This window comes from Podarcis erhardii (genome assembly GCF_964252035.2).
Source record: "Podarcis erhardii genome assembly, chromosome: 10".
Classification (NCBI taxonomy): Eukaryota; Metazoa; Chordata; class Lepidosauria; order Squamata; family Lacertidae; genus Podarcis; species Podarcis erhardii.
Window position 1 is genome coordinate 37494898 of NC_138500.1, and position 27276 is coordinate 37522173.

Below are 27276 nucleotides of genomic sequence, written 5' to 3' on the forward strand. Positions count from 1 at the left end.
ACCAGTCAACTGCTGAAAAAAACATTAAGGTCTGGGAGGACTTGGCAGCAACCCAGGAGAGGCTCAACATCAGGCCTCCCTGCTACTTCTGCTGCTGCTTTTGCACCAGTACACTCAAAACCAAGAGGAATGTCGACAGAAGAGGCCTTAGCGGTTACATTAAATAAGATAAATGATTCACTGGAACAGCTTAACAAGAAAACAGATGCGATAAATGTGAAAGTGGATGCTGCAACTACTAAAATTGACTTAATTACAGAAAGTATAAATAATCTGGGACAAAAGGTGAATACCAATACAGAAACCATCCAGAAATTGATACAGGAATCTACTTTGATATGGCAGACTGCGGAAGAAGCCAGGGAGAAAAAACCGTTGCTGCTGAATGCAAAGTAACACAACTCGAGAGAGAGTCCCAGCCCTACAGAGGCAATTTGATGAACATAAGTTGACGCTTGCTATGATTGAACTTAAAGAAAAACAGACAAATTTGAGGATCAGAGCCCTACCTGAATTGGAGAAGGAAAGCTTGACAGATTTTCTCACACAGGAATTTGCTGACTTTTGGGACTTGGACTTGGGCCAAGAAGAGTTTAGAATTGTGAGGGCCTTCAGACTTGGAAGAGGAGGGAAAAAAGAGAAGAATAGAATATGAGACTGCTTGATCACTCTTCGAACTAAAGAAGAGAGAGATAGAATCTTGGGTTGGCATTACCAGAAGAACCTAGAAGTACAACAGTCAAGAGTGGAAACTTTTAAAGACGTCCCGAAATATCTTTTGGATTTTAGGCCTAACTACGGAGATATTGTTGCCCTGCTGAGAAGGAATAAAATCATCTTTAGGTGGGAGTTTCCCCAAGGTCTATCCTTCAGTTTCAAAGGAAGGAAAATAAAAATAAGATCAGTAGAAGATAAAGTAAAGTTTTTGTATAAATACGAAGAAGATCTGCAGAAGGGACTTGGAAAAGAGCCAAGAGCATCGGATAGAAGATCACCAGGATGAAGTTGATGGACTATATGGAACTGGCGGAAATGACTGGCAGAATCCGAGACCAAGGAGAAGAATCGGTGGAAGAAGACTGGAAAAAGTTTAAAGATTTTTTACGGAAATACTGTAAAATTAATGAATGTTAGAAAAATGTTGGAATGAAGTTATATGGCTTTAGTAGAAATGTTATAAGGAATTAAGTATAAATAGATTAATAGAGTATTAAAGGAAAAAATAAGGTTAGAATGTGTTAAGATAATTATAGGATAGAAAACAGAGGAAGATGGAAAGGAATTGCTGAAACAATTAATAGAAGTGGAATACAAAAAGGGAGGTGTGAGGAGGTCACTGAAATAAGTGAATGAAAGATAAGATATTGAAATTGTTTGATGTGTTTTAAATTGTTTTTGTTTTATTTTGTTAGTTTAATGTGTTGTATTGTATTGTTCTTTTTTGTAGTGTTTAAACTGTTGGAAAAGTAATAAATATTATTTTTTTTAAAAAAAAAAACAGGCCCCCTCAAGGTACTGTTTGCTCACAAAAATGCCATTTGCTGCAATTAAATCATTTTTTTGAGGAGGTGGGATTTTCCAAGGAAAAGTTATAGAGGGCCCACTCTCTCCATGATTGATCCTAGTCAGGGCAATTAAATGAAACAAAGAACTATCAAATAGCCTATGATGCGTTTATGATAATCTCAGCTGTACTGTTACATTTCATCCAATATCTCTTTTCCTCTGTTATTATGAATTGTCACAGTCGCCCTTAAGAGGTGACACGACTAACCTCATTACTAACATATTTTGATGCTTCAGATTGTTGAGGCATTATTATGAAATTATTTTAAGGTTTGTATTGCTAATCCCCGTGGCAGGGTGCGCTCCCGTCGTTCGGTCCCAGCGCCTGCCAACCTAGCAGTTTGAAAGCACCCCCGGGTGCAAGTAGATAAATAGGGACCGCTTACTAGCAGGAAGGTAAACGGCGTTCCGTGTGCTGAGCTAGCTCGCCAGATGCAGCTTGTCACGCTGGCCACGTGACCCGGAAGTGTCTCCGGACAGCGCTGGCCCCCGGCCTCTTGAGTGAGATGGGCGCACCAACCCCAGAGTCTGTCAAGACTGGCCCATATGGGCAGGGGTACCTTTACCTTTACCTTTATTGCTACGGGAATGTACATTGATAGAATTTGGCAGGTAACCTCAGCATCCTGCTCTTTTAATTAATTAATTACTTTTTTCAGGGTGTTGAAGGCATCATTAGTCATGAACATCCATGTTCATTTTACCTGTCTCAGAGTGGTCTCTGTTTGGAGAGACTCTGCAGGTATTTGTCGTCTTGTAACTAAAACAAATCATCTTAAAACAATGATGCTTGTCATAAATGTAAATATTATGTAAGGGCCATCATATCTAAAGACCACCAGATGGCAGCACAGCATCTTTCAAAGCCTTGGTCGGTCCCTCTTCCATGCCGCTTTCCTGATAGGTGTGTTTTCAAAGACTGCAAAATGCATTTAATGCATTGATGCCTTGTGTGGTATCCCACTAGACCTGTGTTTGCACAGCAGTTTATTCAATTTCTCTAACTGTTAATTGCTGTATTATATTTAAGTTTTCACATGACACCAAAGCCACTTTTGGATAACTAATGTTCTATAGAACATGTATAGAGTTCATTTCCATGTTACAGTGGTACCTCAGGTTACAGACGCTTCAGGTTACAGACTCGGCTAACCCAGAAATAGTACCGCGGGTTAAGAACTTTACCTCAGGATGAGAACAGAAATCGCACAGTGGTGGTGCAGCGGGAGACCCCATTAGCTAAAGTGGTACCTCAGGTTAAGAACAGTTTCAGGTTAAGAACGGACCTCCAGAATGAATTAAGTTCTTAACCTGAGGTACCACTGTCTTTGATAACAGAAAAATAATTCGAATCTCCCCTAACCCAGAAGTAAACAGTCCATGTCAAAGCATAAGCCTGGGGAGGGGTGTCAGCTGACTCCAGAAATGTGTGTGTGTTTAATGCCCCTCTGGAGTTTCTGTAAATTTGTGTTTTGTCAATAAAGTATTAAACTACTAGCTGTTTGTTGGTTGGGTGTGCTCAAGACACATGCATTGCTTGGGTATGTTCTTGCTAAAGCAACCATGTAGATGTGGCAAGGGCAACTTGGCAGATATCCATTTAGGCCACATTCACAGCATACATTTAAAGCACTACAATATCGCTTTGAAGAGTGATACTTTCCCCAAAGAATTATGGGAGCTGAGGTTTGTTAAGGGTGTCCTATTTCCTTCACAGGGCTACAATTCCCACAGCTCCCTGTGAAGAATTATAGCTCTGTGAGGGAATCCACACTGATAATTATAGCTCTGTGAGGAAAGAATGGGGTTTCCTAACAACTCTTTAACAAACGACATCTCTCAGAATTCTTTGGGGGAAGCCATGATTATTTTCGGTGGTATCATAGTGCTTTAAATGTATGGTGCGAATGGAGCCTCCGACTATGCTTTTTCCCAATCCCGCAGCCTGGCATTGTTATTTCTAGGGTGCAGGTTGGCAGAAGGACTTAGAACGACTAAATACCGGAAGATGGTTTATGGTTCTCCAAGGTGACCCATGCAGTGATGACACTAGGGATGGTCTCCAGTGTTAAAAATAGCTTTCTTTCCTTTGCTTGTCTTATTCCCACATGGGGGGTCCTGGTGATTATAGGTATATAAAATGATTGCATATCCTATCCTAGTTCCTTCACAATAAACACACAATTACTGTAGGACTGTAAGAGAAATAAGGTAGTTATAAACACTTAACTGCTCATTATCTGGTAATTACCAAGAATACAAGAGTTCTGATTACAAATCTTCAAAGGTTTCAAAGCCTTGTTTACTTTTGCTCTTGCAACCACATGCTAGTTTCAGTAGATTAGTAGCAGAGTTAGATGCCATGAGTGCAGTTTGACTGACTTAAGATGCTTAGTTTCTCAGAACAGAACCGTAATAACTCATGGCCTCTTGCAGATAATGTAAACAACGTCAACAACATCAACAACTTTATCATGTATGCTAACCATAACCTTTTGTAAGTAAAAGGCTTGTCAAACTTTTGAAGTAACAGAAAGCAGGCTTTAAAGTCAATGTCTCTTTTATATACTGCTCTATGGCTCCAAGAGGGTAATAAAGTTTTCTGTGGTGTGTGTGTTGGGGGTTTGATTGAAACAACCTAAGCTCTGTGGATTGCGTGAATGCACTGCGGTACAAGCAGTAACTTGCCGACCAACTGCAGTCTTAATTACACGTCTTGGTGAGCGGAGAAGAGCATGCCAGTTCTTGGATCCAAGGCTCATTAACTGGCAGAGTGTTTGGTTGGGGACTTGTAACTTTAAATGCGCACCAACACACTCACATCTTCTTCCACAAGAGCGAGGAAGATTGCCATGGTGAGAATCTGTTGGCACAAAGTGTTTGAGAGGTGGAGGGGGCGTAAATGGACTTCCCCAAATAAATAGTTGCACTAGTGGGAGACAGCACTTTTGCTCTCTTCTCTCCTGTTGAGCACTCTGCCCCTAAAATTAGCTCAGGGGAAGGTCAGAAGAAACCCCAGAATGACACATTAGGGAAGAAGAGGGGATATCAGGCAAGAAGTATTGCTCTCACTAATGGAAAATTAGAATTCCACGTGCTTTAAATGTGTGGGGTGGTATTCAGTTAAGTTTTACTTACAGCAGACCGACTTGAATTAACAAAGTGAGGACCATTAAGTTCAACAGGCCTACTCTGAGTAAAGTTTTGCTGACTACAGCACATGGGGTAGATTGGAAGGTAAAAAGTGTGGCATCTACTTGCTACACTGCAACTCTCTTCATTAGGTTTCATTCTCCTTCCCAATCCATGAATAATTGCCACTTTATTTTCAATGTCTATTCTTGATTGAAATGTCTCAGAATGTTCTGAAAAACCCATAGTCCATCACTTCTTTGCATACTATGGAAAAGCTTCCAAGTGTACATTCATTTAAAAGTTTAAACAGTCATGTATTTTTCAGTGGTGCTGCCCTATTTTTTCTTAGTATAATGCTCAAAGCATACGGAAATAGATATTTAAGGAACTCAGATGCTTTTGTCATTATGCACAACATTTTGTCCAGAAATGAAATTCATCCATGGTTTTGTGTGTGTGTGTGTGTGTGTGTGTGTGTGTGTGTGTGTGTGAGAGAGAGAGAGAGAGAGAGAGAGAGAGAGAGAAAATGCAGAATAGTAAAAAAATAAATAATAAATCACAAGTAAATTCCAGTTTAAAATAAATCTCATATTAACTGCTTTTTTCCAGTCTCTTTTCTAAAGTGCCTCCAAAGCCAAATTGTGCCCAACTTGGGGTGAGTGTTGGGGATGCATACCTGATTGAAATCCTTCTCAAGTTAATGCCTCAACAAACTCAGTATAATTGCATGGGGGGGGGGAGGGAAGATGGCACTTCCTGTATTAATGGGATGCTGTTAGCTTTGCTGCCTTACAGGGTACTGGAGGTTTTGTTCCAATGTGACATATGGAATAAGGAAGAAAGTTTTTTCCGGCATATTTTAATGAAAAGCTCCATATGAGATTATAAACCACACGAGGAGTGGAGGCCTGGTCAGATTCTAGTGCCAAACAATTCTTTTGTTTGACAGTGGATGTCATCCAAAAGCTGCCTGAGGCAGGAAGGCAATCTACTTATCAACCAGTGGGTGGGAAGAAGCTTTCTAGGCCACAGAACTCTCTTCGTCTCTTATTGTAGCACATCCATATTACTACTAACCATTATCATTTATTTATTAGCTATTCGGTTTTTCTTATGTTTAGTCCCACGTTTCTTGCTTCATGGAACCAAAGGCAGGAGATGTGTAGTTCTCAGAACTTGGAAAGTCCAATTATAAAGCAACTAATTCCAGGCCAAGTTTGTCCCTTTACAAAACCAAACCAGTTTGTTTCACTTTTGGTCCTCGGTTCAATTCAAGTTCATTCAAATGATCCTTTGGCACATTTCCCCCCAGCACTGAAAATGTTACAAGCTGCTGTGCTGAAGCATAAAATACACTTAAGAAGACTAAGTAAACATGCATGCAGTGGAATGTGAGTCATTTAATTTATTAACTCCTACAATCATAATCTTCAAGCTTAAAGTGTGAAATACCGTATTTTTCGCCCTATAGGACACACTTTTCCCCCTCCAAAAATGAAGGGGAAATCTGTGTGCATCACATGGGGTGAATGCAGGCTTTCGCTGAAGCGTGGAGAATGAGAGGGGTCGGTGCGCACCAACCCCTCTTGCTCTCCACACTTCAGGAAGCTATCCACAGCCTAGGGGGCCCGGTGGGAACTCCCGCTGGGCTCCCTAGGGTGCGGATAGCAGCCTGCTTGCCTGGAACGCGGGGCGCGCTGAAGCAGAGTGCCCCACGCTTCGGGCAGATATCCGCGGCTGGGGGGGAAATAATTCCCCCCCTTTATTTCTCCCAAAAAAACCTAGGTGCGTCCTATACGGTGAAAAATATCTGAAGAAGTGTGCATGCACACGAAAGCTCATACCAAGAACTGACTTAGTTGGTCTTTAAGGTGCTACTTGGTATCTGAAGAAGTGTGCATGCACACGAAAGCTCATACCAAGAACTGACTTAGTTGGTCTTTAAGGTGCTACTGGAAGGAATTTGTTTTGTTTTGACTATGGCAGACCAACACGGCTACCTATCTGTAGGTGAAAAATATGGTAGTCTTTCTTAAACACATGTATGAGAAAGACCTTGAAGATGAATGAGAAATTGTTCAAGGTTCTAGCCCCAAATGAAATTAATTCACATTCAGTTCACTCGGCAATTATGGGAACCATTTTCAGGTGCAGTTTGGAGATTTTTAAAAATCTCATTCAGTGAATGTAGTTAAACTGAACTAGTTCTTTCCAAGCTCTTGTGGTTTCTAAGCAGTCACTCTACCAGGCGATGACCAGACCTAGTCCTGCTTATATCTTCAGCAAGCTGGTGGCCTCATGCACTTCCAGATAATGTGCTTAATAAATATTTTAAAAGCGCCAAGAATGTTTCAAGGGCTGTACACATATTAAAATATAAGACTTGCTTTGTGGGTGATCTTGGTGGCACTTGAGATTTACAGTTCTTTCTAGCTGCTTATTATTGGCTCACAACACAATCTAACTTGAGGAAACTTGGCCGTTGCAAAGCCATAAAAAGCCTCCCTCTTTCCCTCTAGATATGAATGTGAATAATTAAGGTGAAGCTTATGTAGTAGAAGCAAAGCATGAGAGAATAACTGGATATGTTTGTGTTTCCATATGCAACCACCAAAAACAAGCAAAATAACCATAAACAGAAAGAAGCTAAATTCTAGAATTGAGCTTCAACTCTCTGATTCTATGATTCTATGATTCTATGACTTAGAATGCATCGTGCTCTCTAAAGAAATGATGCGGAATATTCAACCAGTCTATTTCTTTATCTCACTCTTCAGACGAATATTGTCTCTCAAAGTGGCTCACATCAGTGAAAAAAACAGAACTAGCCTGCCTCTTCCCTCAGGCTTACAAAGGAAAAGCAACACAACAAGGCAGGCAAGGGAAGAGGAGCAAAAGCAAAAGGTGGATCAAGGAGATCTGTTTGACAAGGAGGTGGTGAGTCACACAGTTGCATTTAATGCTGGCCTGATGTACGTGGCTCATGTTTTTTTGTGGGGGAGGGGCAATTTCACAGGGGCGAAGGAAAAAAACAGCCCTTGAAGATCAGAATGCTCTTTGGGGTCCTGTAGAAATTCTGAGGCTTTGGCTGCGGTTGAAGGTTACTGTGCTGATGAGGTGGCAGATGATAAGTTTCTATTAAGTAGTAGATTGACAAAGCAGACGACACAGAGATTTCTCCAAGTGGTTCTTTATAGTAAGCTGGAACTGAACTGAACAGCAAACAGCTCAGCCGGCCTTGCTTTCATAGGCAGCCGGCTGTCAACATTGTAACAACAACAACCCAGGGTTTCCCGCCTAAATTAACTCATGTGGACCTGAGTGAAAACTATATACAGAGGTACCTTGGGTTACATACGCTTCAAGTTACAGACTCTGTTAACCCAGAAATATTGCTTCAGGTTAAGAACTTTGCTTCAGGATGAGAACAGAAATTGTGCTCTGGCAGAGCGGCAGCAGCAGGAGGCCCCATTAGCTAAAGTGGTGCTTCAGGTTAAGAACAGTTTCAGGTTAAGTACGGACCTCCAGAACGAATTAAGTACTTAACCCGAGGTACCACTGTACATGATACCCCTGCTGGTCAGGGTGATAACTTCAATATATAACAGTTTCTTCTCTCTTTTTTGACACCACCCTGCCCCCATTTGTCATTTCTTCGCCAGGCACCTTGGCAGTATCCTGTCTTCATTTCCCAAGACCTGCCAAGACTGATCTTCCATTGCTGGTTATAATTTCTTTCGTGGTGGTGGTGGTGGGGACCTTCAAGCCCAGGAACCAAAAGCAGCTCTTTAGCTCTCTTCAGCTGGCCCATGTAGCTATCCACAGCACGTCCCTCATGGACTCTTGCCTCACACCTCAGCTGGGTTTTTTTGGCGGGGCTATAAATGTATATTTGAACGCTGATCATGCCTCTTGCTTGTCTAGATGGAGGAGAAAGAGAGAGAGATGGAGAGAGAGGGAGAGGAAACTAGCCTTGTGAACAAAGGTAAATTGTGCTTCTGTTGCTCTGCACTTTTTTGTCTCTGGCCCTGCCCACAGTGGCATAGCATGGCTTTGTGTGCACAGTGGCAGTTGCCCCGGGTGCAAAAATTCAACACCCGGTGCTGCCTCAATACAGCCATACACGTCTGTCACTGGGCTCCGTTGAAAACAGCTTCTCCATGTGAACCAAGAAGTGACCTGTATCCTTAGAGGCAAGATCCTTTCTAAGGAGTTGCTAGGCCTCCCTGTTTGAAAGTTTATGATTACTAACAGTGTTTTTCAAATGACAAGAAAACTGTGAAATCCTGCAAACGTATCTGTGGTTATAGAACTCCACAAGGCATATGGAAATATCTGTAATATGAAATAGATGTGTTTATACCAGAGGGTATAACCATAAGGAAAAGTAAACAGAATTGCCACACAGCCAATCTGGTGTAGTGCATTTATGTTAACAAACATGGCCTGCATAAAGGCAGAACTTGCTGGATTGTATATGAGTTTCTAAGTTTCTGTTTGTATATCTCGGGGCAGAGTCTGTGGACCAGGCTTTTGCTCAGGGTTTGCTGTTCTCCTGCGGCAAGCCAGTCATGCCATCCCTCCACCATCATAGGCAGAACTCCATCGGTGTGACTTCCTCTCCCTTATGTTCAAACAACATTGGCCAAGTGACAAGAAAGGTGATGTATGACAAGCATATGTGAAAAGACTCTGAATTGTTCTTCATTCCCTCTTATTTTACACCTTAACAGCTATTGGAATATCCTGCTTTCTTTAGGGATAAACGAGATGTAACAATGGCCATTGCATTGCTTACCATTTGTCCCTTTGAATTGCAGAATGGACAGAGATTGTTTTGACATGAAAAGTGGTAAACAGGTGAAGGTAGCTGGGTCCCCTCCTGGCGTGACTTCCAACAATTCATCATCCAAAGCACTTGTCCTGCATCCCAGTTCACAATATTAGAGATGAGTGGGGAGGAAAAGAGATGAGATAATTGGCCATTGTGTGGCGTGGGGCGTGGAATAAGATAGGGAAGGCTCTCCATATCTGGGAAATCTTACTGATGCTAAAATCAGGCCCCACCCACTGCTAAGGAAGTTGCCTTATATTGTGTCAGAGCCACTGCTAGTTCAGTATTGCCAATGCCCCCTGCCTGAAACTCTGGAGAGCTAATCAACATTGGCAATACTGAACTAGATAGAGCAGTTAATGGGACGGTCAAATCCAAATTAATCTGTCACCCAGATCCAGCTTTCAAATCAATTCCTGTACAATTACCTCTCAAACCACTTATTTCGGCTAACCAACTCATCCCAAACTCACTCTCTCTCTCTCTCTCTCTCTCTCTCTCTCTCTCTCTCTCTCTCTCCCCCTCCCTCCCTCCCCCCCCCCCTCTCTCTCCTTTCCCACACCCATTTGCTCTCCCAGGACCCCCAATTCCAAACTTTCTCTCTCAGGTTCACCCCAAACCCTCTATCTTCTTGAGCTTTCCTCCAGAAGCATGCAACCTGTTTGTTCATCACACCCCTCCACCTCACCATTTATCTTGTATTTTTATCTTGTGAACCACTCTGAGATCTTCTGATGAAGGGCGGTATATAAATCCAATAAATTATATACACGTGCGTACACACACACACACACACACACACACACACACGGTAGAAGTGCCTCACAGGCACCAGAGAAGGTCTCTATGGGACCTGATTTAGATTTGTTATTTTTACCATCCATTTGCAGCAAACCTTGTGAATTTGATTGTGCCAGCCACAGAATTTGGAATTGCAGTCAACTTGTATTCCTGCCCAAAGGCAACAAACCTATAACTGTAATTTGAGCTCATGTTTTCCATAACCATACCCAACACTTAATTCACTGGACTGTACTGTTTCCAGTAAGCTCCAGTAACCATGTAGATACCAAATACTTACTCATTACAAGAAATGCACACACACACACAGCCATTTAGGAAGAAATGATTCCTACATTACAACTCATAACAAAGACATTTTCATCTTTTCTGGGGAGAAAATCATAATCTGGAATGAAAGTTGAGAAAATTCCAAGGGTGGAGGATGGTACTTCCTTTCTTTACCTAACCTCTTGACTGCATTGAAATATTTAAGATTACTTTTATGTGCACTGTATCAATAAAACATGAATTGCCACAGAAAGCAATTTCTAGTACTGCATTAGCTTTGCAAAGGCAGATGCATTAAAACACATGGAACAAAATACTCTGTGCCTTTGTGAAAAGCAGCACAGGGCACGGCACAGAAGGGACATTTTATACATCTAAAATCAGTTATAACTATAATGGCAACAAATCATTTACTGACTCCTACTGACATTGCCTATTTCTTTTTAGATACATGGCGCAGAGTATTATATACTAACACCAATCCTCAAGAAAAGGTATTAGATCACAAATCTGCCTTGAAATATGTATTATGACAAGCAGCTGAGAAGTGCCCCCAAGTAATATATCAGATGCCAAGAAAAATTCATCTCTAGAGGAAATATTATATGTCTTAATTTAAATAAAATACAGATAACTAATGACCAAGAGAAGAGAGCCAGTATACTTTTGTATAGTTCTGCCGCAACGCGGTGAGCTCCCGTTGCTCGGTCCCTGCTCCTGCCAACCTAGCAGTTCAAAAGCACGTCAAAGTGCAAGTAGATAAATAGGTACTGCTCCAGCGGGAAGGTAAATGGCATTTCTGTGCACTGCTCTGGTTCACCAGAAGTGGCTTAGTCATGCTGGCCACATGATCCGAAGGCTGTCTGCGGACAAATGCCAGCTCCCTCGGCCTATAGAGTGAGATGAACGCCGCAACCCCAGAATCGTCTGTAACAGGACCTAATGGTCAGGGGTACCTTTACCTTTACCTTACTGAGAGATCAGAGTTCGAATTCCTACTCAGCTATGAAGCTCACTTCAGCTGGTGCAGAATTCAGTAGCCAAGTTGGTTACTGAGGCAAGACAGTTTGAGCATATAGTCCTGGCCCAAATGCACTGGCCACCAATTAGTTTCTGAGCCCAATTCAAAGTGCTGAATTTGATGTATAATGCATTCAGTGCCTCAGGACTGCCAGGTGGACAGGTAATAATAATAATAGTAATAATAATAATAATAATAGTACAGTGGTACCTCGATTGTCGAATGTAATCCATTCCGGAAGGCCGTTTGACTTCCAAAACGTTTGACAACCGAGGTGCAAAGGGCGGTCTGCAAAGTCAGTGGAAAAAATTGGGATAAAAATGCAGCGGAAGCCGTTCGACTTCCAAGGTGCATTCAAAAATGGAAGTAATTACAGTACTTCCGGGTTTTCAGTGTTCGAAAACTGAAACTTTCGGCTTCTGAGACACTTGAAAACTGAGGTACCACTGTAATCATCACCCCCACCCCCACCCCCATCATCTCAAAGACTGCATCTCCTCATGTAAACTGACCCAGACCCTGCAATCATCATCTGAGGCACTTCTTTTGTGTGCATCCTCTGCTAGAGGCCCAGAGGGCAGCAACATAAGAAAGTGTCTCTTCTGCTATGGCTCCCCACTTGTGGGACATTCCCCGCAGGAAGTTATGCCTGGCACCTTTGTTATATATCTTTAGGCGCCAGGTGAAAACATTCCTCTTCAACAAAGCCTTTTGCTGATTAATATCCTACAGGCTTTTAAATGTATTTATGGACAGGGAGGTGGCTATTGTTTTCTTATTTTTGCTTTAAATACTTATTTGTGTTTTCATCTTGTATTTTTTATCTTGTGAACTGCCCTGAGATTTTTTGATGAAGGGGTATATAAATTTAATTATATCCTCCTCCTCCTTTAACCTAGGATTCAGCTACACAGCTGCAAGGTAAAGGTAAAGGGACCCCTGACCATTAGGTCCAGTTATGGCCGACTCTGGTGTTGCGGCACTCAGCTTGCTTTATTGGCCAAGGGAGCCGGTGTACAGCTTCCGGGTCATGTGGCCAGCATGACTAAGCCGTTTCTGGCAAACTAGAGCAGTGCACGGAAACGCCATTTACCTTCCCGCTGGAGTGGTACCTATTTATCTACTTGCACTTTGACGTGCTTTTGAACTGCTAGGTTGGCAGGAGCTGGGACCGAGCAACGGAGCTCACCCCGTCATGGGGATTCGAACTGCCAACCTTCTGATCAGCAAGTCCTAGGCTCTGTGGTTTAAACCACAGCGCCACCCACGTCCCTACACAGCTGCAAATAAAACGCTTAAAATGTGTTATAAAGTGTAATATACAAATGTGACACTAGATGGCGAAAGCGAGCTATGCAAAATTCAAGGTATTTCTCAAAACGTTTTTTTAAAAAAGCATTTTCACAGCATTTTTTAAATTTGTGTGTAGATTCCACTCTAGAGGTTACTACAGCATAGACAATAGGGGGTCCCATCTACCTGGTCTAGGGAACTGGTTAGTCCTGGTTAGTCCAGGACTGCAGCCTTTATTCTAACGTATTTGCATGCAGTGTTGGCAATCCAACTATTTGATGCCTGTATTCAGTGACTTACTGGGCCAGACCAAATTAAACAGAGAAATTAAGCCTGTTGTCTAGCAAGTGAATCTACCAAAAAGGTTTTCACTAGGTCTTCCCAAATGGCTGGATGCTCTGGCATGACAAAGCTTTATGGGTCATTCAGACTAAGTTGAGGGGCAATTTCAATTAAGCATTTACAAACAGAACCTGGAAAAAACTGAAGCTGATGTGACCTTGAGCACGGAACCGAGCCTGCATTGCCTTTGATCACTGCTTGCACGGTGTCCATTGTTTCCAAGGGGCAGGCTACGCAATTTGTTTACTTTCTTCCTTGACTGTTTTTGTTGGGAGGATGGAATCCACATACAGTGTTATTTATGTATTATCTTACTTTACTAAAGATTTTGAATATTAGGAGGGCAGTGCGTCATGAATAGTCTATGGCTTGGAAACCAGAACAGCGTGTACAGGATTGCCACCCGTCCCTAGAAAAATGGGATTGCCCTGGTCTTGGACAAAAGTTTCCCCTGTGCCATTTGGACTTTAGTCAGGATGCCTTTTTTTCTCGTATTCAAGCTCAGCCAGTCCAAAATGGCGGTTGCACAGCTTTTGGTGTGGCTGATGAGGAGCCCAGCCTGGCAAAAGTGACAATAGAGAGGAGGAGGAAGGAGTGACCTCCTCTCCCTCCCTCCCTCCCTCCCTCTTGCTTGTGGTCCTCCTCAGCCACTGCCCTCCAATCTAGCATGGTGCAGGTCTGCCACCGCTTGGTGCCCTTTCCCACCCCAACCTGACCTTTCCTGCATTTTCAAACCAGCTTCAGCCTGATTAGAAAACTGGATGTAGAGTAAGTGGTAAGATGGACGTACCTTAACAGCATGGGCACAGATGACAGCTGAACGACTAGAAGTTCCAGGATGCAAATGCACTTAAAAATGAATTAATTGCTGTCAATGCTTTGAGATGGGTATATAGATAAGACACACACAGATATTTCATACAGCTCAGGAATGGAAAACCTTGGCCTTCAGATGTTGTTAGACTCCAGCTCCCATCATCCCTGACCATTGGCCATGCTGACTGGAAGTTGAAGCCCAGTAACACCTGCAGGGCCACGGATTCATCAACCTTGGTACAGATCAACTGATGAAGGAAGCAGAATGTTAGATTGTTTGGTGAATAAATAAAAGATTCCCCTTGGAAGACCTCTTTTACTGTATGAAACAGTGCGGATAATACAAACTGAAATATGCAGGCTGGTGCTGCGACGCCCAGCTGCTTCTTCCTCAGCTACCATTGTGCTGCTTCCTTTTCTTTCAGCGTTGGCAAGCACTTTCTCAAATAGTTTTGTATGTCATTTCTGGGATGCTCTCCATTCTGGCGCTGCCTGCTAGCAAGACAATAGATGTGCCTTTCTACCACGGCCGCATGCATTTTCTTTGCATATGCTTGGTGTTTGGTGAGGCAGGATGGTCCCTGCGGTTTTCAAAATGTCATGGCCTTCTTGCCAACAAACACATCTCCTGTCAACCCGGTTACTTTGTTCCAGCAGCAATAATAAAAACAACAACACAAAACGATGCTCATTTGGTGCTTTCCTGCCCTGCTGTGCAGACAGGCTTTGCAGTATAATTCAGGCAAGAGTCATGTATTCTGATAATAAATTTACAGCTGTTGTAAGGCCAGCCAGGTTGTTTTGTGAAGGGCTGCTCCTTTCAGCTGACGGAAAATGGCAGCATTTTATGCACTGGGAGAAGAGTCCCCTGGTGATGCTGGATGCCTGTGTAGGATTTCAGGATCTGGTGGGGCTGAAGAGCCAAACTGTGAAAGTGAGCTGTGTCAGTATATGGAAAATGCCAAAAGTTATGAAAACGGTAGACCATTCTCAGCTGGCAACGTCCAGCATGTGCATGTTATATATCTCCTTAGATTTACCATCTGTGTGCCAAGTCAGGATTACAAACAGAGTGAATGCCCACCATTTCAGTTTATGCAAAATGTAGAAAGACCCATAGATCTATGAAATGGGGTAGTGGTGGTGTGTTTCGGAGCAGGAGGCTACAGGCCCATCTGCGAATGAACGCCTTGAAGCCTGGTGCCTAAGATACTCCAAGCAATGGTTCCTCATCCTTCAAGGATGAAAACCTTCAAGGAAAGAAACTTCCACGACAATCATAGGGACCTTGTATTTAATATTTAACATCAAACCCAAACCTACCAGTCTTATAATTTAAACACATTGCTTCTCACCCTATCCTCACCTAACACAACGAACATGATCATCAGTTGGATTTCTCTTGATGTTAACTCTCAGCTCCACACTATATCTTGGTTAAGAATCAGTTGCTTAAAGCTGTTCAAGGAACCAGTCAGCAGAGGGTGCAATAAGAATAATGAATTTGGTCTCAAGATTCATGCATGTGTGGTGTAATTATTGCACGTAGGTTACTAGGATGAGAGCATCTTCTCTGATCATTTTTAGTGATATTTTGCAAGCACTGCATGCAATTCCCACCTTGATGTCAGCACCGTTGTGACATAATACACTGTGAAAACTATAGGCTGGAGGCTGATGAAACCTCATTTATTTTTTCTTTCTTCCCTTCACCCAGTACTGGACTATATATTTTGCATACCTGCACATTTCCCATGCATTTTCATAAATCGAGAGAAATTGTAGACAATAATTTTTAGTGAGCAAACATATCTCGCTTGAGCTGACCAGTCAGTTAAAATGGCAGTTGAATGGACACCATGCTAGTTTCAGAAATACACCCAGAGAGAGCAGAAGTTGGTCTCTGCAGATAAAAAGGTAAGAAGAGCCTTTCTAGATCAGACCAAAGCGAATTTAGTTCACTATTCAGTTCCCACCGAGGCCAACCAGATACCCATGGGAGGTCTGCTAGCATGACAGAACATGCACTATAGCTCTCTCCTGCTGTTGCTCTCCAGTGACATTTGTCAATTTTGGTTTCTCTCAGTTTTTAATTTTTCCAGTCTTAAGTTTAGTTCATCACAGTATTATTTTTGTTTAAAGTCCTCACAAAAACGTGCCAGCATTTTAGTGTACATTTCTTCTAATATACACCTTTCGTATAGTTTTGCCTCTCACACACATTTCTACAAGCAGAGTCCCCCAATACAGTCATTTGATACTGCTTGCTGATTTTCTGCTTGGCCAGGTTCAAGGTTCTTATTTTAATTCACAAAGCCCTAAACAAGTTGGCCGAAAGACATTTGTCTATAAGTATTTTTTAAAAAACAAGCAAGCCCACAAGCAAATCACTGCTGAGGTGCACGCACAAGTGTGAGGCCTGAGGAGATGATGATGGTACACCCCCAGCTGTTGCTGTTGGTTAAGGATTACTTGTGACATCACAAAGTACATGGCAGCTGAGTGGATATAAAGGTGGGCCTTTTTCTCTTTCCCAACAGCTGCAAGATCCAGCATTTCCCAGTCCTCCACTTGGAAGTGGCACATTGGCAAATGGACAGAGGTGATCTACTCACTGTGGTGGCTACAGAGTGACAGTAAGGCAAATTCACTTTCTGAGAGGGATAGTGGCTTGATTGTGGTTGATATCCATTGTCAGAAGTTGGCTTATATCTATATCTAGTGATGGGCCTAGCGGAAGCTGACAAATGGTGGGCAGAAACTAGTGGACTTCACGTTCGGAAGTCCATGGGTGTTTGTAAGGCTGAAGCAGGCTGATGTTTGTGGATGGAGGCTGGTTGAAATTCACCTTCAGAAGCCAGTGGTTATTTGTGGGTTGAAGCTGAGGCACAAATGTGAATGAATGAAAAGGGGGAAATCAGTGAATGTGGCCATTGGTGTGGTTCATAGATGTTGACTGGCTAATACTTATGGGTGTGACTGGGAGGTTTCAAATGTGGTCAAGGCCAATGCCTCCTGTGAAGGCAAAAAAGCAGGTGGCCAGCATCAGCAGATCTCCATAATTTCTCAAGACCAGTGGCAAGCAAGCCTAACCCAGAAGCATTTATGAGAATGATGGAGCACCAGATTGGCCATGGAACTCCTGGCAAGTCAACCACGTGGCCTCAACCTTGCCACTAGCCTGCCCCATACAGGTAAGTGTGACAGAAAAGTTTCTTTTTGCTGGGCAGGTTGGGTCCCCAAGTGTTTTCTTTTTCTTTTTCCCTGCCAGCAAATGGTTAACGAATGCCAACTTCTGATTGACTGGGGTTCCAGGAGGGGGAGTTGAAAAGAAGAGGATTTTGAGAGTTGGGATAGAGGTTGGGAGAGTTGGTTCTGGGTGGAAACATCCGCTCACAAGCTAGAGAAAGGAGTCTCTACGCTTAGGACAGTGTGTGGCATCCTCTAAGAGTAAGGAATTAACTGGGAGGCTGAGGTTGAGCCAGGAGAGGTAGAAGCTGGAAAGATACAGTCTACTTAGGTCTCATTCCAGTCAGCAGGGGAGAGATTCTTCCACAAAAAGAGAAGACTCCCAAACCAGTTAAGAGGGGCGTGGCGATCCCCTAGGTCTGTTACTTGGAGTACCTCAGGAGTAGGGTTGTCAAAGGGGTGTGTAACTGACAGGAAGTACCATCTTATTTAAGAACCAAAGAATTAAGCTATTGGGACTTCCCCTGCAGACGTTAATGCATACACAGGATAGTTTAGGCTGATTTTTTGCATGCCGCACAGCTGTAAGTAGCACAGAGACCTTCCTAGAAGCAATGTGACAAAGCTGGTTAGGGAAAACATCCGCACCAAACTCTAAAAAGATAAGAGATCACATGATATTGCGACATTTGAACAGCTCTGTTTTTCACCCTTTTCCTGCTCAGGCCAGATCTTTTTTTAAAAAAGAAATCGGTGGCTTCAGTTTCTGCTCTCCAATGTTAGTTCATGTTAGATTTTCACAAGAGCCCTTCTTGCGCGTTGAAACTAGAATGATAAAAATAAATCCTGCTAATCTTCGATAAAGCAAGGGCATAAAAAGTGGGGAGGGTGGGTAGCACCTGAAAAGAGAATTACTTTATGATGAAATTATTGGTGTCTATGGGGTCATGCAGCCACTGGCAGTCCATCGCTGCTTCTGCCTTTTGGGTGTAAGCTATCCCTAGCAAAAACAATTCTGAAATTTGAGCTTTGTCAGAATTGTATTAGCACCTACAAATCTTCACTAGAGCACAGGGATAACCATACTTGCGATGGTACAACAGAACAAATATAGGCACTTCTAAGATTCTGGGAATTGGCAAAGAAAGGGCTCCAGCTGACAGCAGCCACAGGGAACAGCTGCAGGGCATCAAGAAAGCTACTGGGATGTGATCCAGAGCATACTTTTTTCCTGTTTCCATTTTTATAATGATAATAATAATAAATAATAATAATAATAATATATACGGTAAAGGTAAAAATGTAAAGGGACCCCTGACCGTTAGGTCCAGTCGTGACCGACTCCGGGGTTGCAGCACTCATCTCGCTTTACTGGCCAAGGGAGCTGGCATTTGTCTGCAGACAGCTTCCGGGTCATGTGGCCAGCATGACTAAGCCGCTTCTGGTGAACCAGAGCAGTGCACGGAAACGCCGTTTACCTTTCCACTGGAGTGGTATCTATTTATCTACTTGCACTTTGACGTGCTTTCGAACTGCTAGGTTGGCAGGAGCTCACCCCGTCGCGGGGGTTCAAACCACCGAACTTCTGATCGGCAAGTCCTAGGCTCTGTGGTTTAACCCACAGCGCCACCCGCGTCCCATATATATGGTACTTATTTATAAAAAATATTTATATAATGCCAACTCATCAAAAATATCAAGGCAATGTATGATGTGAAGCATAAAGCACATTGAAAACTGTAGTGATTGTAGTAATTTAGAGGCATTTGCTTACAAGGAACATTGTGATGGGAGTTTAGAGATGGTCCCTGGGGAATGGAATGAGGGATGGGCTCTGACTGGCCTTCTCTGTGGCAGCCCCTCAGTTGTGGGATTCCCTCCCCACAGAGGAGGAGATGAATGCTTGAAGATACATCTCTTTAGTGCGGCTCAATCCCATGCTGTTTTTAAGGGAAGGCGGTTGAAAAAAAAAGTGTGAGTTTAGAACTTTCGAAAGAGCTTTTGAAAAGCTTGAAAGATGGGGTAAAATTAATGGATGTTTACTGGGCAGGTTCTATCCTCCTTATTCCCAGATTTTACAGCCTCTACTGTTAAGGCAAAAGAAGGAGGAATTATTTTGTCTTGCTATTATGTCAGACACTTCCCTCTTGTCCTTTAAAACATCATGTCTATGGGCTCTATGTGTTTTTAACCATGGTGTCTTATATACACTAGAAATTTAGATCTATGTATTAGACTGATAGGGGCAGGATGTTGAACAGGCTGTATAAATTGTTTTGGCTATGTGAGTAATGCCCTCCACCTATGAACCATTGTTGTCTTATGTTGAATCTTTCCAGGCTTGGTCTTGACATACTGCATTCTCAGACAGCTGTCTGGGTCTATTAAGGCCCATTTCTGAAGTTAAAGATGCTCTGGGTCTCCTGTGTAGAGTGGCTTGGAGTTGCCATTTGAATTTCTCCACAATGCTCTGTGGTGACACTCCTAGGGAGGGATTGGAAGAAATTAAAACACTGGATCCCAGTTATCCGCTGTTGATCACAGCTCTGCTACCATCACCACATAAGCCTGCAGTGCTCAAGTGATGTAGGAAAGGGTCCACCTCTTTGCTGTGGATCCCTCAGACCTGGATCCCTGAGTTCTCCAGGAACAGGGTGCTGCCCCTTTGCCCATTCTCAAAACTTCTGCCATAATTTTGTCGCTCTAAATAACAACCTGAAATGTGACCCAACATCCATTTTTGGTGGTGAATTCTATTAAGTTTACTTTGCAAGCCCATTTGTAAAGTAACCTGAGGTACAGCTACTCTTAAAATTAGCAGCGTTGGTGGGAAAAGCATGTTTGTGTGTATGTGAATGGGTTGGGACAGGGTGAATTTTTTCCTTCATTCATTTACTGCTTTCTGAATGGCTTTATTGATGTTAGAAGCTTTTTATGTGCCATATTGACTTCAAAGATTGCTCTTTGCTTATATGAATCCAGATAAGATTTCAAGGGATCTGAGAGAACATAGTAAAGGCCAGATGTCTAGCTGTTTGAAGAAATGCTTCTATGTTTAGCCAAAAAGAAAGAAAAGAACAAAAATTAATACTTGTACAGGAACACTTTTAGAGCATTTTAGCCATCTCTTTTTTTAAAGCTCCATTATGACAAATTATTATTATTGAAACATAGAGGCTTTATTATTCACTTTCATACTCTTTCCCTTCTCATTCATTCATAAATTATATTTTTCAAAGATTATCCCTCCCCGCAGATCAAAGCCAAGGAGGAAAATGCACTCTTCAAATACCTCCAGGTTATTTCAGCGTAGGAGGAGTTTAATGCTGATGTCTAACACCAGCATAGTTCCATCCACAGGAACAGAGTGATCTATAGCTAATCAGGTTCATGGAAGCTGCAACACTTTACCACAAGTAGCAGATCTGCATTTTGCACACTCCACAAAAGCACTGTTAAAAATGGTCATGCATGAATATGTCATTTGTAACAGTCATAGTCCCATCCAGATGTCCGATTACAACTTCCATCAACCTCAGCCAGCTTGGCTAATGGCCATTGATGATGGGCAATGTACTCCAACAACACATGGAGGGCAGCATATTTTTTATCCTTGCCTCAAAGTGTACCTTTTGGTTGGAAGTATTTAGATTTGGGTTATATCCTGAGAGGAGCTTCACCTGCCCAAGATTCAATTCTGTCAGGGAAAACTAGTGAAACAAGTTTGGCAGATCAATTTAGTAAATAGATTTCAAGCTGTGTGGCAGATACTTCACTGTGATAGTATTTATTAGGCTTCCTCAAAGACCCCTCCCCCTCCCTCTGACCTCAAAGCAAACCAAAAACTCTTGAACAATGAAGCCTTCTGTCCTTCTGTCCTGGGACCACTTACCTGGGAGTAAGCACATTGCGCTCAATGAGACTTACTTCTGAATAGGCATGTACTGGATTGTACTGTTAAATCTCATTGCTAAGGACTTGCATGAACCTGCTACACCTGGGAGGGACTGTGTGCTGCTGAGTGTGGGAAGGAAGGCTGAATTTTTATTATTTTAAAATAAGCAGTCACATGTAAACAGGATTTACATTGATCTGCGTCTTTAAAAAAATATTTTAAAAATTACTAGATTTAATCGGTAGTAAGCAGTAGTGCTAAATTTTCCTCCTTTTCTTTTTGAAAATGGGACTTTGGATGGGATAGTAGAAATGAGAGACAACGCTTATAATGGGCCCTCAATGGAAAACTTCTAGTTAGGCTGGAGTGGTTTGGCGCTTTGTGCCACAAGCAAGAGCTAAATGAATAATTCACAATGAATAATTCATCCGATGCATTTAGCATCTCTTTTACTCGGCGGAATATCTATGAACAGATGCCAGTTCCTTAAAACATCTTCATTATTTTCAATTTTACAAACCTTTCTGTTGTCTTCTCTCTTTTTTTGGGGGGGTGGTGGTGGTGGGTGTTGTTGCACAGAATAAAGGCTGGTACCAGAAAGAATGGCTGATTTACAGAGCTGTCAAGGGCTTTGAGACAAATGCCAGCTGTCTCGCGGCCTCTTAACATTTCGCAAATGGAAATAGGGACAGACTTGTGGACTTGTTAGCACCCCTCTTCTCACACAGGGATCAGTTGTGGGCCCCTGACCTCCCTCTCTAGCGCTTGTTGCTCAATGCTCTTTTCTGCCTGCCATTCATGTACTCAGATTCAGCAGCATTGATTCTGTGGACTGGCGTGTGTGTGTGTGTCTGTGTGTGTGTGTGTGAGAGAGAGAGAGAGAGAGAAGGAAGCACTGGAATTTTGCATCCACAATATTCACCTTCCAAGAGGAATGCTGTGTTTTTTTACTACTATACTAGTCTATCTTGCATGTGTTTTTATGTAGCATTGTTGTAATTCATTTCACATGAGCTTTTATGTCTTGCTACATATTGTACTGCTCTTTCCATAATAACAGCCACTATTTCTTATGTTCTTCACGGGACCCATTCACTTTGTCTGTGATTTTCATGTGCATCCATTTACTGCAGCCTTAAAAATAAACCCAGAAAATTTACTAGCCTGAAATATTTTAGATAACTAGCAGCCTGCGTTTCCATGCTGGTTGCAGAGGATAGAAGGTCCCTCCTTAACAGCCAGTTTAGAATCACAGACTACTGCAGTGGTACCTCGGGTTACGAACACCTCAGGTTACAAACACTTCAGGTTACAGACTCTGTTAACCCGGAAATAGTACCTCGGGTTAAGAACTTTACCTCAGGATGAGAACAGAAATCATGCAGTGGGGGTGGCACAGCAGCAGCAGGAGGCCCCATTAGCTAAAGTGGTACCTTAGGTTAAGAACGGACCTCTAGAATGAAATAAGTTCGTAACCAGAGGTACCATTGTAATCTTTTAGGCAAATAAAACTCTGTTGTTGTAGTTGTTTTAACCAGGAAGACTAATTGAGGAAGTATCGATCACTCCTTCCACCCAAGGCTCCTCCACTAGTCAGCTATGCTTCTGGGGGAAGAGAATATTGTTATGAGTTTGTGGATGTGAGACCCCTATAATCCTAGAAAGACTTAAAAGCTAATCAAGCCAGGCTAGCTTCCTGATGAGGTAACTCCCTAGGTGATGGGCCATTAAGAGAAGAAAAGAAAGGTGGTTCTGTGCCAGATACCAAATGAGTGGGGCCCTTCCTACAGCAGTTTGCTGTTATGTGAGCTAGAAACTGGAGAAAGAGGAGCAAGCAAAGGGTCAGAGGGCAATGTTTGACTGGTAGGGAAGGAAGAGCCTTTATCCCAGTGCTGCAAGCAGCCCACATGTACATGTCAACCATCCCCAAATGTGGGCTCCCTGGTTGTTGAACTACAACTCCCATCATCCCCAGGCAGCATGCCACTGGGCAGGGATGAAGGGAGTTGTAGTCCAGCAACATCTGGGGACCTAAGGCTGGAACAGATGGGAAGTCCACAGATAGAGAAACTGCAGCCCATTAAACCTAGAAAAGGGACTTGGAAGACATAGATGGCACCTGCGAACAAGGGATCAAACCAACTGTGCTTCCGTTGAAATGCAGTGCAAAAAATAAATGACTTATTTTGTTTACTTATTTATATTTATTTCATAAAATGTATACATTGCTTGACTGTAAAATAAATAGAATAATACAATTATCATTAAAAACAATTCTATAAAACATTCAACAAAATTTAACTCTACAATAAGTCGATTGCAACACACATCCACATTCTACATATCTGGGTATTGCTTCTGTGAAGAAGCACAGCTTATCTTTTCAGTCAAATATCTGGCAATCTTGACAAGAGCTAGTTCCGACAGAAAATAAAGATATATGCATTCTAATTCTGTAATCAAAACATTTCATTTACTTGTATAATCAAGCTATCAAAAATTAATAAGCAGCTATGGAAGGTAAAGAAAGGTCTTGTTGTTCAGATTTAGTATGGAGTTGTTGTTGTTTTCACTAGAAAATGGAAGAAAGGGAATCCTATGCCTTTCAGAGACCCAATATCCAGCTTTATGCCATTCCTTGTTTGCTGCCTCTTGATCGCTTTCCATCCAGTTTCTAAGCTACCCACCATGGCTTGAAGCTTGAGTGAAGCAAAACTGGAGCCTTTTGCTTTACCTGCTCTTCCCATCCACCACTCTCTGCATAACACTCTGAGGATAACAGCCAAAAAATCCTGTTCAGAAAAACATCTGGTGACTCCAGGCCTTGATCTTCTGAAGTGCAAATGCAAGCAAAACAATTATACCGCATTCCAAAATGAATTATCTCTCAGCCCTGTTATTTGGGCAAAAACAGTTACAAGCCTGAACATTTGAAGTAATTCCGCCCCCTGAAACGATCATCAAGCCAAGTCCTGTACAATAACAGCAGGGGGAACTAAGCCACCACTGAAACCGTCTCAATTTCAGATATGGACAAAACCTGAAGGCCAGTTTCAACATGAAGGCCCCCACATGTGTCTGCTGAAAAGTCCTTCCTCTGGCAGCACCGAATTGACTGGCCATGATATTTAAGAACATCAAAACATAAGATCACTGCAGGATCAGCCCAGGGGCCCATCTAGTCCAGCATCACCCTGAAGCTGTGTTGGGTGGCGATAATGTACCTGATCCTATGTCCATTTTCACAATAGCAAGCCCCACTGAACACATCAATTTCCAAGTAAATATGCAAGGAACTTTGTTGTTAAATTCAGGATTCCAGGCTGTCTTGATTTTTACAGGTGGGATTCAACTACATGCTGGCAGATTTGTTGCTGCACCACCTCCTTGCAAACAAATCAGAAGGAATGCTCAATAAAGAGGTCATCTAGATACTACCTTAGATGATATTAAATGGGCAGATGGAGAGAAATGCAATGGAAGTTGGCACAGCAGACCACCTCACCTTCGCCATGTGGATGTGAAACAGCAGAGTCAGCATAACCTTCAAAAACAACAATGCCCTACCACACATTTTGCTTAGGTGACCAGATGCAAAGGAGAGAATGTTTGTGTCTTTAATAGTTGCATGCCAACCTGCACTTGCCACAAATCCCTCTTCTGCACACCTGTTAAAGGTGCAGGAACCATCTTTTGAACTGTAATATAAGTAGCCTTCTTTGACAGATGCTCTTAGCTTCTTTCACACTGAGGTCATTTAACAACCAGTTGGCACAAAGATTTGGGTGAACATGCCTGAAAAGGGTACTCATCATGGACTTGAAGAGTTGCTTCATTTACGGCCCGCAGTTATTTTCAAACCAAACCATGTATTTTGCACGCCTTTGATTGATTCATTTAACCCAGCGATGCATCATGGAAAATCACATCTGTTCTTACTGCAAAGTCAGAAACCTGATCTTTGACTGTTTCTTGCAAGCAGCCTGATAGGAATCGCTATGTGCTTGAGCAGATCATAACAAAGCCGGAGCCCTCGCACGTAATCCTGATGAAACAAGTTGTGGCTCTAGGCTGCTTAAAGGGCTGGAACTTTCTCCAGGAAATGTAATCATTGTATCTCTGTGAAGTTGGGGCAGAACATTAATCAGCAAGCTTTTCTTTTAGTGATAGGTCTTGGGGAAGGGCAGAAGAAAGAAGAAAGTGGTGGAGACAAACAGGACTGTACAAATCCATGCATTTATTTTACCTATTACATCTTTAGGCTTCAAAAGAGTAACGACCCTTTAATGTAAAAGCCAAACATGGCATATTACTAAGTGTGCAGTCCTACGTGTGGAGGTCAGAAAGGAGGGTGGTGTGGCTGCAACGCAGCCCTATTCCCCTTCCCTCTCCTCTTCTGGCTGTGTGAATAGGGCTACATGCTAACCAGAGGTAAGAATTTCTGTAGACTAGGGATGTGTGAATCCCTACTTTGCCATCCTCATGTGTGGTCCCAAGTCCTGTCCCCCTTTGTCTCATCCAAGAAACAGTAGGATTTTCTCCTGTCATTCATTTATGCAGTGAAACATAAACAGTTTTTTAGGGCTCTTAAACGCACATACAGTTAGGCCCTTTCATTACACTTTCATTACATAAGTAATCACATTCAACCCCCAGTTTCTTTTGTTAAGTAGATGGTCTGACACATTCCCTTTTTTGGACCAGATACTGTCAACCACCGCTGTGGTCCTTGAATGATGGGTGATGTAGAAATTAAATAAATAAATACTGTAAAATAATTAAACCAGATTTAATTTTGTGGCTCTTTTGTGGTACTCAGAGTACGCACAGAGTTTCTGGAGTAAAAGATGTGTTGCCTTGAAATTACACGAAAAGTGCCTGGAGCCGAAGTTGAAGGTATCATTAAGAAAATCAAAATAAACAGAATTTGATGTGAAATGTTCCTAGGATCTATAGACAGTGATGAAATTGAAACTGAGATGATCTGACACTTGTTCAATGCCCTCTGTGGACTGGAATTATGCTTTCTATCCCAGTGGACAGATAATTATATAACGTTTCCAAACTGGCTAAACTACAGTAACTTGTCACCAGTAAGAAAATGGAACAAGTGCCTCAGAAGGTTTTTCAAGTCATTCAAGAAAAACAGAACTGATGCTCAAATGTGATTTTAAAAACAAAAACAAAAAAGAGAGAACTCTCCCAGGAGTGATTTTCAGTGTGGATCAATTTGGTCGATCAATTTGGTACAGAATAAATGCCTATATAGATATGAATTATTCTTAGCTGGAGAAATTGGGTTTTCTTTTTACAGGTTTGGAGCAGTTTTGCTCTAGGGTGAGGTCCCTGGGGTTTGATTACATAAACCTAGAGGTGGCAGACATACAGCATATAGCTCTGATGTGCCTTAGACATGGTGACCTATGGAATTTATTACTGTATGTGCTCCACAGCCTTGTGACTTTCAGATCATCATATCTACCAGTTTAAAAGGCATGTGTTTCCCCCCTTTTTTCTGTTTTATTATTTATTTCAAACAGCTCTGATGTGAGCTTGGAAACTTTATGGGATACAAGTCAGAATTTGTGAGCTTAAATGTCAATTTTTCTTCCCAGGTCTCTAGGCGGCCGTGCCACTTTCATCGAATCAACTTGTTATTTCATGGCTGTGATGCAGTTAAGAGCTTTGCTATGTTAGGCTTTTTGCAGTGAAGTGGGGGACGGGGTGGTGGTGGTGGAGAACAGACATGCATGCTTCTAAATCTCTATAGGAAAAAAAATGAAAAACAGTGAGGTCTTTAAAATGAATTTATTTTATCTTTCAAGCGTTGTTTTCTAACAGAAACCAATATCTTCTGAGGCTTTAAAATCAAATTGCAAATTACATTTGCAGCATGGCACATACGAGGTCCAAACCTGAAGAGGAAGCAAGGGGATTATTTTATTTCCAAGAAATATGTTTTATGCTTATAACGTTTGGAGGAAGGCTACAACTCTGAGATCCCCTTCACCTGGCAGTAAGCCTGTAATATGCAAACATCCCTCTTGTTTATGGCTACTTCCTGCATATGATGAACAGACAGCATCATAGAGAGAACCATTATGTTACGATAGG

At 42.2% G+C, this 27276-nt stretch overlaps 2 long non-coding RNA genes across 8 annotated transcripts in view; one reads left to right on the plus strand and one right to left on the minus strand.

Annotated features, from left to right (window-relative positions):
• Window positions 1-8268: 8268 nt before the first annotated feature.
• Window positions 8269-21222, minus strand: LOC309351030. The gene is made up of 3 exons (XR_014160667.1): window positions 21160-21222; window positions 9500-9624; window positions 8269-8621 (listed from the first exon to the last, which is right to left on the minus strand). It is a non-coding gene; the product is annotated as an uncharacterized lncRNA (long non-coding RNA).
• The window catches only part of LOC309351003, a 124904-nt gene continuing 113428 nt past the window's right edge, over window positions 15801-27276 (plus strand). For 4 of the 7 annotated variants that reach the window (XR_014160615.1, XR_014160617.1, XR_014160618.1 and 1 more), the window contains exons 1-3: window positions 15801-15995; window positions 16619-16680; window positions 17065-17272. This is a non-coding gene — a long non-coding RNA (uncharacterized lncRNA). Of the gene's footprint in view, window positions 15996-16618; window positions 16681-17027; window positions 17273-27276 lie in introns of all 7 variants that reach the window. The other 3 variants (XR_014160619.1, XR_014160620.1, XR_014160616.1) reach the window with 2 other exon arrangements.